Source organism: Miniopterus schreibersii, assembly GCF_964146895.1.
Source record: "Miniopterus schreibersii genome assembly, chromosome: 1".
NCBI lineage: Eukaryota > Metazoa > Chordata > Mammalia > Chiroptera > Miniopteridae > Miniopterus > Miniopterus schreibersii.
Window position 1 is genome coordinate 168,452,301 of NC_138101.1, and position 6,823 is coordinate 168,459,123.

Consider the following 6,823-nt stretch of genomic DNA (forward strand, 5'->3'; position numbering starts at 1 on the left):
ACTTTTAATTTATTAATTTTAGAGAAACATCGATTTGTTGTTCCACTTATTTATGCATTCATTGGTTGATTCTTACATGTGCCCTGACCGGAAATCGAACCCAAAACCTAGGCATATAAGGACAGTCCTCTAACCAGCTGAGCCACCCAGCCAGGTCCGTTCTTCCACTTTATTTTCCCTACTGTATTAGTAGGTAGTACAACTTGGGCAGCCATGACAAAATAACAGACTGGGTGGCTTAAACAAGATAAATTTTTCTCACAGTTCTGGAGGCTGGGAAGTCCGAGATCAAGGCACTGACCAGTCTGATTCCTCAGTGAGTGGGCTTCCTGACTTGCAGATTGCCACCTTCTCTCTGTGTCCTCACATGCTGGAAACAGGATTGAGATGGAGCTCTAGGAAGTCTCAGAAGGGCACTGATCCCATCATGGGGGCCCCACCCTCATGACTCTTTCTAATCTACCTATCTCCCAAAGGCCCCATCTTCTGGTACCTTTTCATTGTGGGTTAGTGCTTCAACATAAGAATTTGGTGGGGCACACAATTTGCTATATAGCACTTTAAAGATGGGGAGACAAAAAGGTTGGCTGCTTTTAAAATTTTAAAACTTAATAGATGACCATATCTCCTACTTGACACTTACTAAAATCATAATCACAGATTCACAATTATAATAGAATCTCAGGCCACTTGGAATTCTAAGAAAGTGTTAGTGTCGCATAAGAAATGAGGATATTAAACATTTTGTTAAGTTTTTGCTGTGGTCATGTTTTATGTTAGACATTTTTTTAAAAAGATATGTTTTTATTGATTTTAGAGAGAGGAAGGAAGAGGGAGATAGAAATATCAGTGATGAGAGAGATTGATTGGCTGTCTCCCGCACACCCCCTGCTGGGGATTGAGCCTGGAACCTGGACATGTTCGAACCATGATCTGGACCATAGGTCAATGCTCAGCTGAGCCATGCGGACTGGGCTAGGCTAGACATTTTTAAATAGTCATTTAGACTAGCCTCCCTAAAGCTTAGATTAAAAAGATAATCTCTTTTCCCTAAAAGAAAAAGGAAACTTTAAGAGGTTACGTAAATTCCCATGGTCCTACTACATAAATGATAGCACCAGCTTTTCAGTCATAAATATTTAGGGGTTTCCCACTAGATTATATTTTGTTCAAGTATCCAATACCCTCTTTATGCAGTTCCTTGATTACCAGTCTAGACCCTTGCCTTCTCTCATCCATAAGGACATCCTGTTGTACTTGTCCTCTTAAGACGCCACTGAGGAGCTTCCAAAGCTATGTGAAAACTTTCCTAACACTCAGCTAGTTAAATCCTTAAAGAGGCCAAGTTAAATTGAGCTTCATGTATTGTCCTTATTATTACACAGCTTCATTTCCTGACAGCTAATAATGAGAGCTTAATTACACCTTACATACTTAATTCAATTAACACTCCTGCCTTTGAGATGCAATCTCGGAGGACACAGAAGTAAGGCTAGTTGACACTACTTAACCCAAACAGTCTTGGTTAAGCCTCCCAACAAACTAAGACAAGGACAGTTCTTATCCCCATTTTACTGTTGATGAAACTAAGGCTAGGACATAGTAGAGACCACATAGGTCTTATGTTGTGGAACAGAATCCTAGGGGCGACTGGTATAAAAGCTTCTGCTGTGAACCACTTCAAAATGCTTTCTTAAGAACAGGTTCTCTGTATTATGTGTGCCTGCCATGGCTGCCTTAGTGCTGTAGTTCTTCCAAAATTGTACACCTGGAAGGTCACATCTATCTAACATTTATTGAACGTTTTGTAGCAGACATTTTCACACATTTTGTCACTGAATGAGTTTCATTGGATATTCACTTTAAAAAGCTAATGTTTATGTTTGAAATGCATGTCCTTATAGTTTAGTGAATTGGTACAGTCCTTAAACTAAGAACTTATATTTTCATAAGCAAAGGCAGATGTCAAAGGGGTAGCAGTTAAGAGTAGATTTAAGATATGGATGTGAGAATTGTAAAAGCTACTGAATGATCAGACCACTCGTTCCAGTCCTGTCAGTTATTGAAGACACTGGGTGTCCAGCTGCCCTGCAGTGGGAAAGGCTCAGACAAGGCTGTCAGAGTGCCGAGACAAGAAGTCTCTGTTAGCAGTGGATGAGCAGCCAAGATGTACAGGAACTGTACAGCGAGTGGGGGAGTCCCAAACGAGGTTCTGCCAAGTATGGCTTGACAGTTCTTTTTTAAACTTGCCAATACAGGACATGCTAAGTTAAAACATCTCAACTGTTGCTTAGTTACCCCAACACACAAAAATCCCAAGTACTATACTTAATGAATACTGGATCCCTTGAATGCTTAAAGAAATCTTTACCAAAAAAGACCAAACTACATGACTAATGCTCAGGACTCGTACTTGGACTTTTTGTAGAAGTGGCATGAAGAGGATTACAGTAATGCGAACTAGGAAGAACCTCTACAAACTTCACAAGATTTTTTTTTTTCCAATTGATTTTTGGAGAGAAGAGAGCGAGAGAGACATCGATGTGTTGTTCCACTTATTTATGCATTCACTAGTTGATTCTTATATGTGCCCTGACAAGAGATGGAACCCACAACCGTGGTGTATCAGGACGACACTCTAAGCAACTGAGCTACCCGGCCAGGGCCTTCAAGAGATTTATCTGAAGGGTGGTAACAAGTCTCCACCTTTGGTGAATCTGTAGTAGAAATCCAATCAAATTATAGAAGGCAAGCTTCATGGTTCAGTGAGCAACAGGATGGCTGGGGATTTAAGGGGCAGAGTTTTTAGCTTTGAGCTCATCTCTGCAGTGCTCGGGCACCATTGACTAGCTTCCTGTGCTCATTTACCTTATCTGTAAAACAGATAATATTGTTCAAAGAATCAAAGAGGGAAAAATGGAACATTCTTCCTTCTCTCTAGACAAAGGGATCTATTTGGTGTATTAGCATAACTAAAAGAATGCACATCAAATAATAGTGTCTATATGAACGTTCCTGTTTTTCAGATTGTCGAATTTGAAGGCTAAAAGTTACACTGTGATATGTGAACATTTATTGAACACCAGATTTGCACTGTAAGTGGTCAAATATTCCAGGTTGCCTGGAACAATTCTGGTTTGTGTTGTTCAGGCGTAATTATTAATAGCACACACCCCGTGCATTCTCAAAAGTATCCTGGTTTTAAGGATAAATTATATGGTTATTCTAACTATAACAAAAAAAGAATACGAGTGAAGATTTTCTGTATTTCCTGAGATAAGAAACTCATCCTAAAAATCATGTCCTCGCATCAAAGTTAACCTTTGGTTCACATATATTATTTATTTTTACTTACACTGCATCTTTTAAAGGTGAAGAAAAATATCCAAGTCACTTCATTGCAGCCACAGTGCCTTCAGCAAATCCCAAAAGCAAAAAGGGAGCACATTTCAGTCCTGGGACAGGAAGCCAGGCTTTTTTTTTTAGGATAGAGAAGCTCTATAGACAGAAAAGGAGAGATGGGAATAAGGCTTCCTACATTTCTGGGCATCTCTCCAACAGTTTCTGCCTCATGGCCTGTGTCTTTTTTTCCCCAATTCTGAAAGCAATTTCCCTTAAATGTTCCAAGTTTTTTCCCCCTAACTTAATCCTCTCATAAACTGAGTAGCAGTGAAATTATTTCCAGGTTTGGGGGGGGGGAGGGTCTTTTAACTGTTGCATACAAACATTACAAATCTATGGTAGAATTGCATTGCATTTCCTCCAGACCTGGGCTGACATGAGTTGCTAAATCACAGTAACGGTGGTGGGAAGGAGACAGTGAAGTTATTTCGTCGGGTACATTAGTGGCAGGAGTAAGTGATGAACACTTGTTAAACCAATTCAGAAATATCTATTGGCTGAAGTAATAGTTCTCAATTTTTTGGTGTTTGGGCACATTTTTTAATACTCGGACCTGTGGCTCTCCTCTAAGGATTAAATGCATCATGAGTTAGAACACTAGCACTCACCAGGCTGTCTGAGCAGAATGCCCACTACCACGACCAAGTTCCTTCACATAGTTACACAGCAAATGTCTTGCTTGTTGTAGGAAACACTCTTTGGTGCTGGCTTCATGGGCTGCTCCCTCTTCCCTCCTGCGGTTTGAATCCCGCTCTGCGCCATCTGTGGCACCCTCTCGGCTTGACATTCTGACAGCCATAGCCATAAAAGTACATGTCCCCAGCCGTGGCAAAAATTAATTTTGCACATTGACCACAATTTCGTAACACAGCTGTTCTCAACACACTATTATGCTGCAGTGATTGTGAAGTTAGAATCAGAAACAACTCACTGAAAACATCCGTTTGAATAGAAAGTGAAACCTCAAAATACCCAAAGTCTGAATATCCATTTGCTGTTAGCACCTTTCATAACAGAGAATCGCATCTGACTTGTTCATCAGAAAAATCACTCTCAAACAGCTCATACTTTTTTGTATAATGAAGCGCATATTAGCATTAACAGAGGAGGCTGGGGGAGGGATGCAGTTGGGGAGGGGGACCTGGGGGACTGGAGAGAGTCTGATAATACTCTGTCAAGGGGGGTGATGGCTATACATGAGTATTCATTGTATTTATTAAACTCCAAAAATATGTAATATTCTTCTGTATGTATAGTTTACATATTTTTAAAGCATACGGAATCTGAGCACCCAATATTGAAAGGAAGCCCGTTTCACCCAGACTGAGAAAGGGAGACAGGTCTAACTTCAGGGGTGACTGATCCCTGAGGCATGTAACAGTAAGGTGAGGTCGTGCCTAGAGTCAGGTATTTCCTTTATGCCCAAACAGCAGCTCTCGGCTGCTTTAGGAAACAAGCAGCTGTAAGCACGCAGGGTCTGCGCAGTGGGCCACTGAGTCTAGTGTGGAGCCTGACAATGGCACCAAGAGATTGCTCGTGAAAGGGCCTAATTGCAACATAAACCCAGCACTAGACAGATGCAGAGGCGACTGTAAAGCCTTCCATGGTGTAAGGTATTGTGTTGGGCCAGCACAAGGAGAATCACAGAATAAGGTGAGCCCCACAGACACAGGAAGAGACAATAGGAATGAGACGAGCCATGGTGATATCAGGTAAAAGGAGGAAAACATCATTGGAGTGAGGCTGAGGTGCGGTACAGTGGTGAACAACACAGGTTGAAGGGCCTGACCAGCTATTTTTAAATACTGGCTCCAGCCCACCTGGGCGTGGCTCTGCGGTGGAGCATAGACCTAGGATCCAGGAGATCGAAGTTGGATTCCCGGTCAGGGCACATGCCCGGGTTGCCGGCTCGATCCCCAGCGCGGGGCGTGCAGGAGGCAGCCGGTCAGTGACTCTCATCATTCATGTTTCAGCTCTCTCCCTCTTTCTTCCTCTCTCTGAAGTCAATAAAGATATATTTTTAAAAAAAAATAAAATAAATACTGGCTCCACCACTCACTAGGTACAGGGTGGGGCAAAAGTAGGTTTACAGCTGTGAGTACATGAAACAGTTTATTCTTGTGCTATTCATTATTGTATTATTTTCTGTATGAACAACTGGAAGCCTACTTTTACACAACCCTACATATCAATCACATTGGGTGAGGAACTTAACCTTTTCGTACCTTCATTTCTTCCTCTGTAAAATGGGGATAACAGTAATTCCTAACTTCACAGGGTTCTGAGAATTAAATGAAGTAATCCACGTAGAGCACTTAGTGCGCAACATTATTAGCACTCAACAGATGTGAGCGGATGGGACCTGGGAAGCATTTTTCTAGGTGTTGGGCCTATCAGGGTCTAGCAGAGGAAAGAGAGAAGTGAGCAGGCCATTTTTTAAATTTATTTAAATTTATTTATTTATTTATTTTACAGAGAGAGAAGGGAGAGAATGAGGGAGTGAGAGAAACATCCATTTGTTGTTCCACCCGCCCATGCATTCCTTGGTTGACTCCTGTATGTGTCCTGACGGGATTGAACCCTCAACCTTGGCATATGGGACGGCACTCTAACCAACTGAGCTGCCCAGCCAGGGCCATGAGCAGGTCATTTTCATCCAGTGTGATGTTGCTGATGCAGGAGGCACAGGTTACTTCGAGTATACCCAGGGAGCACCTACAGCTACCATGTTTTGCGCACTAACAATGTACCATAGTGTCCTAAAGGGTGTAATCACATTATCTCATTAGGTCCTCACAACTTCAAGCCAGGGGTGAAACAGCTGTCGAAGGCAGAGCCCGTTCTTTCTCCTTTATGGTGCAGGTAGGGCTCCATTAGTGCTTCAAAGTGTCTTGCACTAGAAGCCCTGTCTCCGAGAGTGTACAGGGGGAGACTGGCCGCATCTCCAGCTACCCTGACCGTAGCCATATTTTCCTAATCACATCCCTACCCTGTTGGAAAGCACTTCACCTTGGAGGTGGGCTAAGGAAATCTCAAGCCCCAGGCATAGGTATGTGAATGAATACTGGGGAGAGATGAGAGGCAGGCACGCTCTGGGAAGGAGCTGATCGTAGCAGTTGAGTGGAACTGTTCTATCTCTGAGCAGCTGTGTTCCCAGCATTCCAGAGAACGGCCCGCACACTGAGCAGCTCTCCACGCATTGTACCCAGTGACGTCAGCAGCATTCCCCCCAAACATAATTCTCTTCGTGGCTGCCCGCAGCTGCACCACTCATTCTCGCTGGGTTTTGGGAGTACACATGAGCTATTCATTACAGAGTCTCAGATCCACTATGAACTCTGAAAACCTCATTTTAAAAAATTATATTTATTGAGGTAACTTAGTAACATTATATAAATTTCAGGTGTACAACATCATAATT